Below are 18,174 nucleotides of genomic sequence, written 5' to 3'. Positions count from 1 at the left end.
CCCTGAGGGGCTCCTAGGATAAGCACCAAAGCTGGTTGGAGTTACTCACTGAGACTTGCCAAGAGTAAGGTGGGGGAGGGCTCCCTGAGCAATGAGAAAGGGACTCAGAGAGCTGGGAAGGCTGAGCACTAAAGAACTGATGCTCTCGAATTGTTCTGGAGAAGACTCGGGGCTTCCTGGTGGCTTAGATGGTAGAGAATCTGCCTGCAGTGCAGGAGACCCGAGTTCAATCCCTGGGTCAGGAAGATCCCCTGGAGAAGGGAATGGGAACCCACTCCAGTATTCTTGCCTGGAGAATTCCATGGGCAGAGGAGCCTGGTGGGCTACCCATGGAGTCACAGAGTCGGACCCAACTGAAGTGATAGAACAGAAGACTATTTTGAGAGTCCCTTGGACATCAAAGAGATCAAACGAGTCAATTCTAAAGGAAATCACCCTGAATATTCATTGGAAAAACTGAAGTTTGAAGCTCCGATACTTTGATCACCTGATGCTGGGAAAGATTGAAGGCAGAAGGAGAAAGGGGCGACAGAGAATGAAATAGTGGGATGGCATCACCAACTCAACGGACAAGAGTCTGAGAAAACATCAGGAGATGATGAAGGGCAGGGCAGCCTGGCGTGCTGCAGTCCATGGGGTGGCACAGAGAGAGACACGGCTAAGGGACTGACAAACCGCAACAGCGAGCTGGGAGAGGGGCCAGAAAGGCTGGGCGAATCCGACCTGATGCAGTGACCGCTGTCTGCGCCTCTTCCCCTTCCCTGGATCATCACCCCAGTGCCATCTCGGCAGAATCCCACTAGCAAGACAGCAGGTCTTTCTGTCCCCATACTTCACATGCTGGGAATAGGGATGGGGTGATATTAGGCAACCAGTCCCAGTTTTTAATAAAAATTGTAAGTGGTAGCAGCACCATAGGCAAAGGTCTGCAAAGAATGTAGAAGAGAGCGTTCTGATCTGAGAGACTTTTGAGAACTGTTCATACAGATCTGGAAACTGTGTCAGGAAGGATGGGAGTGAGTGGTGCCAGCGGAGGAAACAGCAATGGGAGTTTCCTAGGGTCCAGAGGTTAGGACGCCATGCTTTCACTGCAGTGGCGAAGTCCTGCTAGCCAAGCAGCCAAAAGAAAAGCAAGAAAAGAAACCGTGATGAGAACTGCCTGAGAGCAGGCCATGCTGAGGCAGCAGGAAAGGGTGTGGGCTTCCAGGTAAGGTCAGAAAGTCGCGCAGAGCTGGACCAAAGGCTGCCGTCAAAGTTTGAATGTTTATCCTGAAGGTTTTCGTAACAACTCATTTATCAAGCAATTACGGTGCACCAAGCACTGTGCTGGAAGCAAACTGTAAGCTCATTCGGCCTCATTCTAGTTCTGTGAGGTAAGCCTTTCTTACCTCAACACAGCCAGTGAGTTGGAGGGGGGGGATTTGAAGCCAGCCGGACTGGGTGACAAACATTTTTCACTTTCACAACCTGGCTAGGAATCCCAATGCCACGGGTCGGTGGGGAGCTGGGAGACGCACTTCCTCCGGAGCAATTGCAGTGAGGAGAGTCACGTCGGGTTAGCAGGGCAGTGAGAATGGAGGCAGGGCGGCATTTAGAAAGCCGAGGCAATGTGGGCCCCCGCCTCAGGACAGCGGTTTGGAAGAGAAATGAGCATGAAGAGGCACAGATGGCTTAGAAAACTACGCAAGAGACAAAATGGACGGGGACTATTTTCTGAAGGTTCTTATTTGACCTCCGCGTGCCAAAGGAAGAGCGTGTGTACCCGTAGCCCTCAGAGCCCTCCAGCAGTGGGAGCCTGATGGCTCCTTACTGAAGGAAAGCCTTCAGCTGACCGTCAGGTTTGAACGCAAGTCCGGGAGGCTCGCCTAAGGAGCAGCGAGGTTGTTCTGCACTCACGTCTGACTCTTTGCGACCCCGTGGACGCCAGGCTGACCTGTCCTTCACTGTCTCCCGGAGTTTGCTCAGACCCATGTCCACTGAGTCAGTGATGCCATCCAACCATCTTATCCTCTGTCGTCCCCTTCTCCTCCCGCCTTCAATCCTTCCCATCAGGGTCTTTTCCAGTGAGTCAGCTCGTCCTGTTAGGAGGCCAAAGTACTGGAGCTTCAGCTTCAGCATCAGTCCTTCCAATGACTATTTAGGCTTCCTTGGTGGCTCAGATGGAAGAGAATCCACCTGCAGTGCAGGAGACCAGAGTTCGGTCCCTGGGTTGGGAAGATCCCATTCCATAGCCATGCCTACCCTCTCCAAGAGAATGGCTATCCACTCCAGTATTCTTGCCTAGAGAATTCCATGGACAGAAGAGCCCGGCGGGCCGCAGTCTATGGGGTCACAAAGAGTTGGACATGGCTGAGCGACTATCACATCTGGAAAGGATGCTTCAGTTCAGTTCAGTTCAGTCGCTCAGTCGTGTTCGACTCTTTGCGACCCCATGAATTGCAGCATGCCAGGCCTCCCTGTCCATCACCAACTCCCGGAGTTCACTCAAACTCATATCCATCAAGTCGGTGATGCCATGCAGCCATCTCATCCTCTGTCATCCCCTTCTCCTCCTGCCTCTAATCCCTCCCAGCATCAGAGTCTTTTCCAATGAGTCTACTCTTCGCATGAGGTGGCCAAAGTACTGGAGTTTCAGCTTCAGCATCATTCCTTCCAAAGAACACCCAGGACTGATCTCCTGTAGAATGGACTGGTTGGATCTCCTTGCAGTCCAAGGGACTCTCAAGAGTCTTCTCCAACACCACAGTTAGAAAGCATCAATTTTTCTGCACTCAGCTTTCTTCACAGTCCAACTCACATCCATACATGACCACTGGAAAAACCATAGCCTTGACTAGACGGACCTTTGTTGGCAAAGTAGTGTCTCTGCTTTTGAATATGCTATCTAGGTTGGTCATAACTGTCCTTCCAAGGAGTAAGCATCTTTTAATTTCATGGCTGCAATCACCATCTGCAGTGATTTGGGAGCCCCCAAAATAGTCTGACACTGTTTCTTAACAGGTGTTAATATCCGCAGAGGGTCTTTGGCGCCACCTGGTGAGCATGTTGCCCATGACGTCCTCCTGAATTTCCATGCTAGGTACTTTTGTGTCCACCCTTCCAGCTTTAGGTCCGTCTTTCCTGCTCACCTCCTCTACTTCAGCTCTTGAAAGATGAGCCTTCTCTTTTCTGACCCAGAGATCCTTGTCTCCCTTTACAAGCTCTCAGCCTCCCTGGTCCCGGGTTCTCAGCACGCATCCTCGGTAGTCAGCCCTACTTGGTCGTTTTCTCCAGAGTCTCTGCTTCAGCTTCCACATGTTGTTGCCCACCCTGTTACTTCCCTTTCCCTCTTCTTACTGGTGCAGTATTTCTAAGCAATTTCCTCCATTCCTCTGGAGGCAACTCCCACTCATAAAGTCTATCTCTGTCTAGACCTTGTTCCAGAGTTCCAAGTCTGTTTTTCAACAGCCTCATAGCAATGTCCCGTAGGCTCCTGGCACTCTACACACATCCAGAAAAGATCCTGTCTTTTCCCCAAATGTGTCTCTGTGAGTTACCCATTTATGCAACAAGCACTTTGTACAGAAGCCCCTTGTTAATGTGCCAGACACTTAAAATCCCTTTAAAATGAAGTCCTGATGGGAGGGGGGAAGGGATAGATTCAGAGTTTGGGATTGACAGGTACACATATGTTATATTTAAAATGGGTAACCAGCCTTCCCTGGTGGTCCAGTGGTTAAGAATCTGTTTTGCAACACGGGGGACACCTGTTCAATCCCTGGTCCAGAAAGACCCCACATGCCGAGGGGCAGCCAGGCCCGTGCCCAACACCGCTGAGCCTGCTCTAGAGCCCGTGCTCCCCAACAAGACAAACCTCTGCAATGAGAAGCCTGCGCACCGTCACTAGGGTACCCCCACTCGCGGCAATACGAGAAAGCCCACATGCAGCAGTGAAGACCCAGCACAGCCAAAAATAAATAAATATTTAAAAACAAATAAAATAGATAGCCAGAGATAACCAACAAGGACCTACCATATAGCATGGGGAACTGCTCAATATTCTGCAATAACCTAAGTGGGAAAAGAATTTGAAGAGTAGATTCATGTAATAAGTGAATCCCTTTGCTGTACACCTCCCGAAAGTAACACAACACTGTAAATCAACTATATACGTCAATTAAAAAAAATAAATTTAAAAATAAAAATGAAGTCCTCAACTTTAATCAATGTAAAGACCTGTATAGGAAAACAGTCTAGAAAAGAGTGGATGTATGTATATGAGCACCTGATTCACTCTGCTGTACAGCAGGAACTAACAGAACATGTACATCAACTATACAGTCAGTCTTTAAAAAATACGTAAATAAAATGAAGTCCTCACAATAATCCCACAAATTGATACGTATCAGCCTTTTACAAATGAGGAAACTGAGGCTCAGAGCCATTGAGTAGCAATCCCGCAGCAGGTCAATAGCCGAGTCAGTGTCCCTAACGCGCTACACTCCCCGGGACGCTCCAGCCAGACGGAGCCTGGTGAGCAGCCTGCCGCCTCCCTGCTCTGCTCAGCCAGTGAGGCCTCCCGAGCCTCCCTCTGTCACTGCTCCCCTTTCGGTGCTCCTCCTGCTGGACTGTCACAACTCTCTCTTTCCTAGTTATTTTTCTTTTTGGGGGGGGCTCCATGGTTTGCAGGATCTCAGTTCCTGGACCAAGGACGGAATCTCGGCCCTTGGCAGTGCGAGTGCCGAGTTCTGACCGCTGGACCACCAGGGAAGTCCCTTCTTTCTAGTCTGCAGTCTCAGTCCTGTTGCCGCTGAGTCTACCCCGAGTGGGCCCCCACCTGCCCGCCCTGCTGCTGCCAGGGAGATCGCTGAGGAAAGAAATCCAGTCGTGTTGCTTATTACCTCTAAGGTTTAAACTCCGTTGCAAGGCCTCGCTCCAGCCCTTGCTACATCCAGAAATTTATGTCCCTCATCCACCCTCCTCTGAACCCTGTGCTCAACTCAGCCAAAGAGAGACCTTCCCAGATTCTCCCCAGCTTTTTGCTGCCACTGGATCTTGGCACAAGCTGTTCTCTCTGCCCAGAAGATGCTCTTTCCACCATCAGCAAGTCCTACACAATGTCCACAAACAGCTCGTCACCTCCACTGTGAACATAACGCTGCCTGTCCATCCCCCATGACACGTCCATCTGCACACGCCTTCCAAGGGGCCCTGCTGAGCTTGCAGCCCCGTCCAGGCCCCTCCTTCACGCACTTCACAGACCCCAGCAGCAGCGTCGAGCTCTGCGGCTCCTCACACAGTGTCTACGTGGCTGTTCCCACCAGCCTTCGAGGGCTCTCTCGGTGCACAGACGGCCACTTCCTCTTTCACTTCACACCTAGCTTCCTTCCCCCTTAATTTTGCCCCCTTGGACACGTTTCCCACAGCTCCTTTGTGAAGTAGGAACTATGTCTTATTCTTTAGATCTTTAACCTGCCCAGTGCCTGGGGAAAGACTTGAAGCATGAACAAACCATAGGGAACTTCCCTTGTGGTCCAGTGCCTAAGACTCCAAGCTGCCCATGCAGGGGGCCCGGGTTCAACCCCAGGTCAGGGAGCTGGATCCCACATTCAGCAACTAAGAGTTTGCACTTGGCAACTAAAGATCCCGCATGCTGCAATTAAGACCCAGCGCAGTCAAATATACAAATATTAAACAAATAATAACGGTGATGAGACCACCTTGGTATCCGCATCCATCACCGTGCCCCAGCATAGATCCCCAGACAGTCTCCCCGGCCCTGCCTTAGGGCTGGCAGGTGGGGAGCTGACGTCAGGACGGGCTCATCATTAAGGTGGGGTAAAGGTAGGGTAGACAACCCTCCTGGGTTTGCCCAGGGTTGAGGAGTTTGGTGGACATGGAACTTTTAGCAATAAAACTGAGAAAGTCCTCTGGGCAAACTGGGATGGGTGATCACGTCAGGAATGGGAGATGTGATCATCACTCGGAAGTGAAGGAGACAGACCTGGTAGACACCAGGCTGGACCACTGTCCAGGTTCTGCGCTCATCCCTTACATACTCCATCTCATGATGTGCCTAGCATTCGACTCCTGGTCGTTAGAGTCTATTATACGCACTTCGTAGAAGAGAAAACAGGTTCAGAGAGGCCTGTTAACGTGGCCTAAACCCCTGGTTCCGTACACCGTGTCCTTCTGCTAGACACGTTGTCTCCGGGGTCCTTCAGCCGACTCCTTCCCTGGTGCCTGCGCCCTCCTCTCCACAACAGTGACCTCCCCTGGTGGGGTACCGGGCCGGTCACCCCCAGGGGGGCCTCACCTCAACCTAAGATGGCCAAGATAAGACTAGCTTCTTGTCAAAGTAAGAGGAACCCACTGTCCTTGCCAAACTTCAATTATTTGTGTGTCCTTGTATAGCAAGTAAATGTTGATATGCAATAAAATATTTCTCATATGCGTCTGCCAGATGAGGACAGAGCTATTCTTGTCAAGTCACTTTTCACTTTCACGCATTGGAGAAGGAAATGGCAACCCACTCCAGTGTTCTTGCCTGGAGAATCCCAGGGACGGGGGAGCCCGGTGGGTTGCCGTCTATGGGGTCGCACAGAATCGGACATGACTGAAGCGACTTAGCAGCAGCAGCAGAAGCAGCAAGCTAATGTTTGATTAGAAGTTAGAGGAGAAAAGGGATTTACGTCTCCAGTAATAAGATTTTTGTGCTGGGTGTTCGTTTGAAAAACCAGAATTACTAAAATGCTATCAGCCGTACTCACAGAATCATTGCTCTTATAATTTCTGGGACCATGAGAACACAACACTGGCTAGCCACCAATACTTTCTTCTCTTCTGCCTCTGCAATGGGCTTCCCCAGAAAGGCAGGTTGTAGAGACACTGAGTTCCTCCCAAAATGATGATTTCCTGTCTTCCTGTCTAGACTTTGCTTTCCAGACTTTGCTACAGAAAAAAAGGAGACAGTTTCATATTTTCTCTCATCCTTTTCTTCTCTTTCTTAAAACCAACCAACCAAACAAAACAATGGTTTTTTAAGCCTGCTTGTATGTTTCTAACTCTAAGTAACCCCAGGGAAACGAAAGCTGAAAAGTTACTAACAGGATGATAGTTCTAAGTGGTCAGAAAGCCCTGTATCTCCATCCGAGTGAAACTTCCTGCTCTGTGATGGGAAGCGGGGGTGGCTGTTCTGGGTTCCTGGCCACCACGACCTGCCGTTCTACATTCTTGATTTGAGATAGAACAAGTGCCGTCCAACATGCCCCACCCCGACACACTCACACACACACATACACACACTCACACACACACACACTCACACACACTCTCACACTCACACACACATACACACACTCACACACACACACTCACACACTCACACACACTCACACACTCACACAAACACACTCACACATACACACACTCACACTCACACACACACTCACACACACACACACACACTCACACATACACACACTCACACTCACACACACACACTCTCTCACATACACACATACACACATACACACACTAACACTCACACACACATACACACATACACACTCACACACACACTCACACACACACTCACACACACTCACACACACTCACACATACACACACTCACACTCACACACACACTCACTCACACACACACTCTCACACACACTCTCACACTCACACACGCACTCTCACACACTCACTCACACACTCTCACACTCATACACACTCTCACACACACACACTCACACACACACATGTCTCTTGGTTCCTATACTGGATCCCTTGCTGCACCTTCTGTCTTCCATAAGGAATTCCCCTGACTTGGCCCCTCGGTCCCTGAGGTCTGGTCAGTGACTTGGTGCTGATACTGGCCGTGAACCTTTGCTTATATCTCCACTTAAAATTCTGCACCCCATTCCGGATCTGACCCCAACCACAATGACCCGACCCGCAGACATGCTGTTCTCAAGCCCACCTCCCACCCCTCAGGCTGGTCCCAGGATTAGGCTCTTCCATCATTGCCTTTGATCTCACAAATAGACCCTGCCAAGCCCCACCGTGATGTAAGCCACGATTCAGCCAGGAGGAAAAATCGAATGAAGTAAAGAATGATGAGCAACCGAGGCAGCAGCTTGGGGTCGAGAAGCAGGTCCAGAGAGCAGCTCTGCAAGTGGGAATAGCGCGGTTCAGCCTTACTTCAGAGCCACGTGGAAAACCAAGCAGAAAGGGCCTTGTTTCTGCTAAGTCTGGGCAAGCTGAAAGAGAAGGAGAAAACCAGGGAAAAGGAATTGACGCTTAGCTGAGACAATGCTGTCAAGCTTATTGTAGTGATCTCTTTAGTCCACAGAACATCCCTATTATGTATGTTTTAGAGGAAATACTGACTTGATGTGTGTAAGATCATGGAATTGGTGAGACAGGGAAATGCTGATTTCAAAGACAGCATTTTATACCCTTTTTTCTATGCCCATTGTTTCTGGCTGTATTATAGATATAAGCAAAAGAGGAATTCAGAAGTGAAACTTTGAAAAAAAAATTCAGATATTGTTAACTCCGCCAACCAGAATGGAAGAACAAGGCTGGACATACACACACACATCTGTCTGTCTGGCTATCTGTCTATCTGATACATCTACTGATGTATCAACATTTTTTAAACGTAGCTCCTGCCCAAGATTCCACCATGCAGTAGAAAATTAATTTTTTTTCACCAAGCCCAACTACACTGAGCTTAGCAGAAGAAATGCTAGGACGAGTGAAAACACAAGAGAAGTCAAACAACTTGGTTCCAACAGTGCAGCTGAGGGAATCCCCAACGCTGACTTGTGCTGTGTGGAAAGGAACCGGGCTGAGTGGAAATTACTCACTTTGAGTGCTATTTACCCAGTGATGTCACTGACTAATATCTGAGTGATGACTGTTCATACCCACCATCCCTCCTAACCATTCCTTCAGGCTTGACTTAGAGACTGGGAGCTTCTTGAAGGAAAAAGGCTCCCAGGGAATAGGCGATGGATGTGAGGGGGTGAAGCTGTGGCCAGATGGACAGGGTCCATGAGAAGAAAGTGGGGAGGGGTATAGCTCATCTCCTTTTGACTGTGTAAGAAGTAAAGGCATGACAAAAATATAGACCAGAAAAAGCAAAAGCAAGCCCCCCAAGCCTCTCCAAAATTTAAAAAACAAAAATAAGTAAGAATAAAAATTACATGAACTTTGTAAGATTTTGAAAATTTTGCATAATTTTTCTTCCTATCTTTATTAATCTTCTCTCTTTTCTGGTTGGGATTGAAAATAAAAATCTCAAACATGGATAAAACTACAAAATTTCAAAACATCTTGATATTTCCACAGGTGAACTTATTCTTGGTGTTCCCGAGATGCAGTATGATAATAACCTTTGACCACAGAGCATTTTTCCAAAGGAAAAAATGAGGAAGCAATTGTAGCTCTCCCATGACAAAATGGAGAGTGTGCTTCGAACCTGAAGGTGAAAAAGTTGCTGGAAGAAATGGTCAAACTTGACGTATGTATTTAATAACCAGGTGATGGAACCCCAACAAGGCATTACATCTTCCGTCTTTATTTTAATTTTAAAGAAAAAACAATAGATTAAAATTATTTATATGTAAATTACAAAATATCAATTATTATTGTTCAGTCACTAAGTCATGTCCAGCTCTTTGCGAGAGGAGTAATTATTCAATAGGTGGCAATATAGTAACTCACGCATTGAGGAACCCAACGATCTCGCCTTTAATTTCCTGATATTTTCAAGAACAGCGTGCAAACATAGACACACTCACAAACACACACACTTTATGATGCAAATCCCAAATAAGAAAATCCAGAAAAAGCACAAAGGATACTTGACTACCTGTGCACTGGTTTAACAACTATTAAGATTCTCCCATATTTATTGCAACTGTGTGTGTGTGTGTATCTACATCCTATTCAAAATAAAGACATCATGGCATTTTACCTTTAAATACTTAAAACTGTCTTGCTACATAACCACAGGAAAGTAATCGTGCTGAACAAAGTTGAAAATAATTTCCTAATATCATTGGTTATCTGGTCTACTTCTTCATCTATCTCAAAAGTATCTTTATATCTGTTTTCCCCCAAAAGTGTTGCCAAAAATCACCCTCTAAATTTGATTGTAATGTCTGTGCAGTCTCTCTTAATCCCCCCTTCTCCTTTTTTATATGATTTTTCAAGAGGTCAGGCCAGTTGCCTTATAGAATATCTCATATTCTGTGTTTGTATGGCGGTTTTCTTCCTGGCTTCATTTGACTTATTCCTGTATCCAGTGTATTTTCTGTAAACTAGAACTTTGAGCAAAAGGCTTTATTAGATTCCGATTAAAGATTTTTCACAGTAATTCTGCATACGTGATGCTGTGTACTTTTCCTCTCATCAAGACGCGTGTGATGACGGTGCTCTTTTCTCCTTATTGGTGAAGTCACGCTAGACTGGCGAGCCGAGGCAGTGGCTGCCAGATGTCTCCGCTATGAACATACATTTCCATCTGCAGCAAGCAAGCTGCAGGCTCGACACTTTGGCGAGAGGGGACTCTCCCTTTTCAGGCCTGTGTTTCTTAACATTTAGACACCTTCCCTGAGTCCATTCTCACATTAGGGTTACAAAATGCTTATTTAATCATTCTATTATTTCCTAGCTGGCCTTCATCTGAAAGGAAGACATTTTCTCATCCAGTGAACTATATGGTTCTTTCTGAAAAAAATCAGGAAATCAGCTAGCTTCCTTTAAGTATCACTTATCTTTTTTAGGAATAGAATATCACCCCCAGTGGTCACAGAAAAGTTCTGTTGTTGTTGCTTGCTTTATCTTTATTTTGATTATTATTAGGGACTTGTGCATTTTTATCCATTTGGTGTGCTCACGTTGGTTACAGAAAAAATTTTTTTAAATCGTCAAATTGCCCCAAATTTGGCCAGTTGGAGCTCCTTCAAGCTGGCTGCTCTTTTCTTTCATTTTTTATAAATATATTTTTATTTTTAAACATATATATTTTGATTTATTAAACATATTTATTTTTATTTTGGTTGCACTGGGTTTTCATGTGGCATGCAGCTGAGTTGCCCTGTGGCACGTGGGATCTTAGTTCCCCAACCAGGGATCGAACCTACGTCCCCTACGTTGGAAGGCAGATTCTTTACCTCTGGACCACCAGAGAAGTCCCTACTCTTTTCTTTGGATGTGATTCCAGTAGTCTTTGAGTACTTTCTTGCTTTCTGAAACAAGCTTGCTTTGCATATTCCCTAATCCAGGCCTGAAATAAGTCACTTCTCTGAGACGCTCCAGTTCCTTTTATTGGGTGTGATATTAAGAAATCACAATCTGCGTTCTAGGAACAACCATCACTCCTGAAGGACCATTGCCTCCAAGTTCTACCACTTGCTAGAGCTAGAAAATATATATACTTGTAAATTATTAGTTTAAATTGGCCATTTCCAGTTCAAATTTAATATTAGTGTTTTAATTTAGCTACTTTTTTCTTTTCTTTTATACACTGAAAATCATGCTTCCCAAATACATCAGTCATTCCTGCATTGCTTTATCCTGTAATATATATAAACATAGGTTCAAAATAATAATACAATATTATTACTAACAATAAAACTACTGACCGACTTTCAATGTTTTTAGTAGTTCTTTTTGTCCTTGGAATATAGTCTACTGGGAATATACTGGATGACCTTCAATGTTTTTAGTTCTTTTTGCCCTTGGAATATAGTCCACTGGGAATATACAGTATTGTTTTCTAATAGGAGTTAAAATAATTCTTGTCTCTCTGGTTCAGTTTATGTCTGTTTTAAATTTTAGGGGGTTTTGTTTCACGTTTATAAAAATTATAAAGTACTTATTTATTTCCAAAGTCAGTATCCAGTTTTATCCCTGTTTCCTCAAGTGCCTTCCCTCTTTTCTTCCTTCCCCTCCCCATTTTTAACAATTTCTGGTTTATCCTTTCAGTGTGGTTTTTTGCAAACATCTCCCCTCTTTCTTACCCCGAGGGTAGCACATACTGTAATGCCTTCTTTTGTATTGATATCTTGCAATTTTTCCACTACATCCTAGGGATCCCTCCATATCAGCTCAAATCCCCATTCTTTTTAACAGCTTTGTGTTTGTCCACTGCATGGATGTACCGTAACGCTTTCATCTAGGACATTCTTACTGGACGTGTTTCCAGTGTTTTGCTATTAGCAAACATGACATGTCCTTTTTGAAAGGCAGAGTACTATAAACTAACAGCTACATGTTTGGCATTTCCTTACCCGTATTAAAATATGCTTTAGAAGAAAAAGATTACTTACATTGCTTTACGTTATTAACATCCTTCAGAACATCTGAGTTTCATGGAACAGTTTAGGAAACACCGTGGTAGGTGTGCAGACTCATAGCTCTGACGGATATAAGTGTTTAGACTACTGCTTGGCACACTGCAAGTGATCAACATGTGGAAATCTTCCCTGGAGGCTCAGACGGTCAAGAGTCTGCCTGCAATGTGGAAGACATGCGTTTGATCCCTGGGTTGGGAAGATCCTCTGGAAAAGAAAATGGGTACCCACTCCAGTACTCTCGCCTGGAGAATCCCCATGGACAGAGGAGTCTGGCGGACTCCATGGGGTCGCAAAGTTGGACATGACAGTAACTAACAATACATAAAGCTAATAGTATTCAGAAAAGCAATAGTATTGATAACAGCAGGAAGCTTTTAAAAGTTTTCTTTGTCTGGGCATGTCATCAAGGAATCTGAGAGCTGAGTGGGCTACGTCTTACTCTTAGGTCAGTCATTTGAGCAACACGGGTTGAGTAACTGCTGCGTTGCATTCGGGGCGATAGGGTAAGAACTCGTACCTGGAGCCAGAGCATACGGTGCCGGCCTGTGGGAAGGAATGAAGGACTACAGGGAGTCAAGCCAGGTCTCGGGAGTGGCACTGAGGACCCAGGGGCGAGGCAGCAGAAAGCTTCCAGGGGGCAGAAAGGCCAGGGGGTCTTCTCTTGGGAAGAGGAAGTTGACTCAAATTCGGAGCCTCCACTGGAGTTGGGATCAAGCCACAAGACACAGTCAAATCACAGAATTAGTGGCAATAGCCAGAGACAGGGAGGGGAGGAGAGGGGGGAGGAAGTGGCAGCTCCTCTGCAGGCCTGGCCACTCAGAAGAGGAAAGGAAGCCTGAAAGGAGAGGCTGCGTGCTAGGAGAAACGTCTGTCTATGGAGAGCAACAAGTCACGTGATCGAGAAGGGCGGAAATGGGTGGTTTATTCAGCAAAGCTCATCAGGGAAGACTGAATTTTTACCACGGGACTTATGAATGGCTGGTAAGTTGGAAGCACTGATGTTAAGGTCACAGGCAGGAGGATTCTCAGGCAAGAGAGTGTGGCTGTAGCGTCATGAAAAAAGGATGGCTGCAAGGAGGTGAGGTTGGAGAACCTTGGCCAGGAAGGAATCGAGAGTCTAAGTGAGAAAGAAAGTCTGATCAAGGGGATCTACGTGAATGGTTGGCAGAAGTGACAGCTCTGCAGTAATTTCTAAACGTGGTCATTCTGCGAGCTGGATACAAGAAACAGGAAATGCAAGTGTTAGTCGCTCAGTCGTGTCAGACTCTGCGACCGCATAGACTGCAGCCTGCCAGGCTCCTCTGCCCATGGAATTCTCCAGGCAAGAACACTGGAACGTAGCCATTTCTTTCTCCAGGGATCTTCAAACCTGGGTCTCCTGCATTGCAGGCAGATTCTTTACAGTCTGAGCCACCAGGGAAGTCAAGGTCCAACCCAAAAGACAAGGATGGTAAAGGGTGTTCGCCGGATGACAGCATCTCACTGAAGACATTCGTTAAGACTGAAGCCAACAGAAGGTTCTTGGAGGTGTTTTTGGGGGGGGTGGATTTTTGTTTTTCTTTGCCACGCCTTGCAGGATCTTAATTCTGTGCACAAGGATTGAGCCCGGGGCCTTCGTCAGCAAAAGCATGGATCAGGGGCAGTTCTGGAAGTTTTTATCTGACAATAACATGGACAGAATACCTGAAGCAGCTGGTTGTATTAGTGAAACTTGTGATTCACTAATGCTAGGTACCAAGAAAACCAAGCAAAGAGAAAGTAAGGCAATTATTTATCCTAGGGAAAACAAAAAGCTGTATAAGAAAGGAAGTTTGGCTGTGAACAGCCTTTACAAATTAATAATAACAAACACTGAACACCAACCTGGTGAAAAGTTACAATATAACTATATTAAAGGAAGGAGGGGATGTGTGTGGTATGAAGATGAAAAAAAAAAAAAATCAAGTCTTCTTCCATAGCGAGAAGTAAAAAGGCCTAAAGCTGAAAAATCAAGATGGAGCTAAACAAACATGCTATTTACAGACAGAAGGTCAGTACCAACAGAATTAGTTAGAAACAGTTGAAAAGGAATTCCCAGGTGGTCCAGTGGTTGAGAATCTCCTTTCAGTGTGGGGAATGCAGGTTGGATCCCTGGTCGGGGAACTAATATCCCACATTCCACAAGGCCACTGAACGCACAGGCCACAGCTGCTGAGCCTGCATACCACATATGAGATCCAATGAAGCCAAATAAATAAATAAGTAAAGAAAAAATTTTTTTTAAGTTGAAAGTTTTCAACTCTGGGCTTCCTTCATAGCTCAGTTGGTAAAGAATCCGCCTGCAATGCAGGAGACCCCGGTTCAATTCCTGGGTCGGGAAGATCCGCTGGAGAAGGGATAGGCTATCCACTCCAGTATTCTCGGGCTTCCCTTGTGGCTCGGCTGGTAAAGAATCCACCTGCAATGTGGGAGCCCTGGGTTAGATCCCTGGGTTGGGAAGATCCCCTGGAGAAAGGAACGGCTACCCACTCCAGTATTCTGGCCTGGAGAATTCCCTGGACTGTGTAGTCCATGGGGTCGCAAAGAGTTGGACATGACTGAGTGACTCTCACTTTCACTAATCAACTCTGGGGGCAAGGACAGGATCGGAAGGGAGACAGTGACTAGAACTTTTTAAAGCAAATCTGGCAGAACTATTGGACTCTCTAAACTGTGCGGATAAACTTAGTTAAAAATTAAAATTTTAAGAAAGAAAATCCATCAGAAGAGGAGATATGGAGGCAGCTGGTGCAGAATTCTCCTTCAGAGAGAGTGGCTGGGAGGAGCGTGCAGGATGGGGTGGGGGTTACGGGACAGAGAGGAGGCTTCCTGTTCTCAATATATGAAAGCGGTGGTATTTTTATTATGTGTGGAGGGGAACCCTGCGAAGGAGCAGAGTTTGAAAATACAGAAAAGAAGTTGACTATCTACTCTAAAAGAGACTGAAAGAAGTCAGATCAAAAATGCATAACAGTATTTTTTTTTCAGAGACCCGAAGAGAAAGACTTTGAGACTAGAAGAGAATAATGTGAGTGTAAGGCCAAAATGCATAAACCTTTGGAATTGCTCCACATTCCTTCCAAATTGCTTCTAGTGACTCCTGGGTAATATAGGCATAGTGAAGAGTCAGACACAACTAAGCGACTCAGCAACAACAAAAATTGAGTATTGCTGCTTGTGCCATACAGTAAGTAGGACCTTGTTGTCTATTCCATATACAAAAGCTTACATCTGCTGACCCCAATCTCCCACTTCATCCCCCCAACCACCTGCCCCCTTGGTGGCCACCTGTCTGTTCAAAAGAGGACACTTTTAACAACTTTATTAAGCATTAGGACAGAGATCAGGGAAACACTTTTCCAAGGATGCATCAAGTTACGTTTTAAGTAAAACAGAGATCAGGGCACAGTGGAGCCAGACATCTCTCATGGTGTCTTCCGAGACCCTCTTTCTCTGAGGACAACCTGACTCCTCACCTCGGGGGTGGGCGCCAGGCATCGTGTTTGTACCGTGGGATCTGATCCCCGTGGGCTGGGGTGGACACTTTCCCTAAGCTTGGGGAATCGTTTGTTGTTTCAAAAAGTTTAAATTGTGACTGAGACAGTCTCCGTGGGTGGCTAGGGCTGAGGTGACATACACACACAGGACCCACAAGACTGACAGGTCGGCTGAAAAGGACAGTCAGTCCACACAGAGAGAACACGGCTGACGCGCTCAGGGACCTAGAGAGCAGGGGTCTGCAGCCCAGAGAGGGCTGGGCGCTGGGCTCTGCTGGAGCTTCAGCTCTGAGTTCTGCTCCCTGCGCGCCTGACTCAAACTCACCCTTGGGTTCTGGGTACCACTCTGGCGTCTTTATTGTAAATACTCTCTCTTGTGTCTGCGATTATTCTAATAGCGTTTCCGTGACTGACAGACAAACAAAAATCACACCTAGGACAACCCTCCCTCACTCCCACGCAAGTCCTCTTCTGGCCTGTGACTCCCCACCTCACTCTCTCCCGGGGAAGCCCACGGAGTCCCCATAATCTCTTGGTTTCTTTTTTTTTTCCAGGACAAAATACTCAAATTCCAACCCCCTACATACCTATCTTACCCCTACATACCTGTATTACGCTCAGCTGCTTCTTTTTTTTGGTGGGGGGGTGGTGCTGTGCCACCTGGCACATGAGAGCTTAGTTCCCCAACCAGGGATCAAACCCACATCCCCTGCGTTGGAAGGGCAGAGTCTTAACCACAAGACCACTAGGGAAGTCCCTTGCTCAACTTCTACGCCCTAACCGGCCCAGGGTTTCCAGAAAGTCTTCCCGAATCACTCAGACCTCAGGGATCCGCTCTTCCAATGACCTCCGATGGCACCAGTCAGTCTCCGTTCCCAGACCCCAGCCTGGGGCCAGAACGACTTCATCAGCACCATCTGGAGCGTGTTAAAAATTACAAAGTCCCTGTCACCACTCTCTCCACCCCAGAGATACTCATTCAGTAGATCTTGGTGTAGCCTGTACTCATCAAAAGGCTCCCAAGTGATTCTTCTGTGTATTCAGTTTGAAAACCACCAATCTGTACCACTCATTTGGTACCTGATATAATAGCTCAGTTGGTAAAGAGTCCGCCTGCAATGTAGGAGACCCTGGTTCGATTCTTGGGTTGGGAAGATCCCCTGGAGAATGGAAAGGCTACCCACTCCAGTATTCTGGCCTGGAGAATTCCGTGGATTGTATAGTCCCCGGGGCGGCAAAGAGAGCAACTTTTTGCCCACAACTGAGCAACTTTCACTTCACTTCATCAACTGCCTTGTAGAGTTGGTTATTGCTTTGGGTGTATTTTAAATTTTGCTCGCAGTAAGCTAAAACCTTCCGCGTGCGTGCAGTCGTATCCAACTCCTTGTGACCCTGTGGACCATAGCCTGCCAAGCTCCTCTGTCCATGGGATTCTCCAGGCAAGAACACTGGAGTGGGTTGCCATGCCCTCCTCCAGGGGATCTTCCGGAGCCAGGAACTGAACCTGCGTCTCTTATGTCTCCTGCGTTAGGCAGGCACGTTCTTTATCACCAGCACCACCTGGGAAGCCCTAGGCCACAGATTTAAAGAGGATTCGGACAGATATCTCCTAGACCTCCCTTCTCACAGGTCCCTTGAGAAGTACTCGATCACTACTCTCTACCCCCTACCTGATGTGATGGACCTCAGACGGAGGATGTGGCCATCCTACCCAAGCCTTGGCCTCTGTTTGCCATGCATGGAACTCTAGTGAATGCAGAAAAAGGAGACAGTATCTAGGTCACAGCTGGATACCAATGGCCTCTTCATGACGGTAAATCTGGAAGTTTCCATGAATGTTCCCTTGCCTGGTGTCCTTCAGAACTGTCATCGGCTAGGGGAGTTGCAATGAACAGAATATTCTGCATCCCTTTGGGGGCAAATCTAAATTCAGGATATAAATTTCATGACGTCCATGTGAAGTGGTCCGTTCACAAGTGACACACAAGGGGCCCCACGCTGACAAGTCAAATGAAGTAAGGCATAGCTAGATTGGCCCGTGAATGAATGCCAGTCCCCAGTAGCACGTCACACTCAATGGCCATCACCAGAAATCCCCTCTTCCAGACCCTAGAGTCCTTTGCACGCATGCTCAGTCCCTTCAGTCATATCTGACTCTTTGGGACCCCACGGACTGTAGCCCACCAGGCTCCTCTGCCCATGGGGTTCTCCAGGCATGAATACTGAAGTGGTTGCCATGCCCTTCTCCAGGGGATCTTCCCGATTCAGGGATCAAACCCATATCTCCTGCATGACAGGCAGATTCT

The sequence above is a fragment of the Capra hircus genome, chromosome 23 (genome assembly GCF_001704415.2).
Source record: "Capra hircus breed San Clemente chromosome 23, ASM170441v1, whole genome shotgun sequence".
Classification (NCBI taxonomy): Eukaryota; Metazoa; Chordata; class Mammalia; order Artiodactyla; family Bovidae; genus Capra; species Capra hircus.
This window is presented reverse-complemented; position numbering follows the sequence as displayed.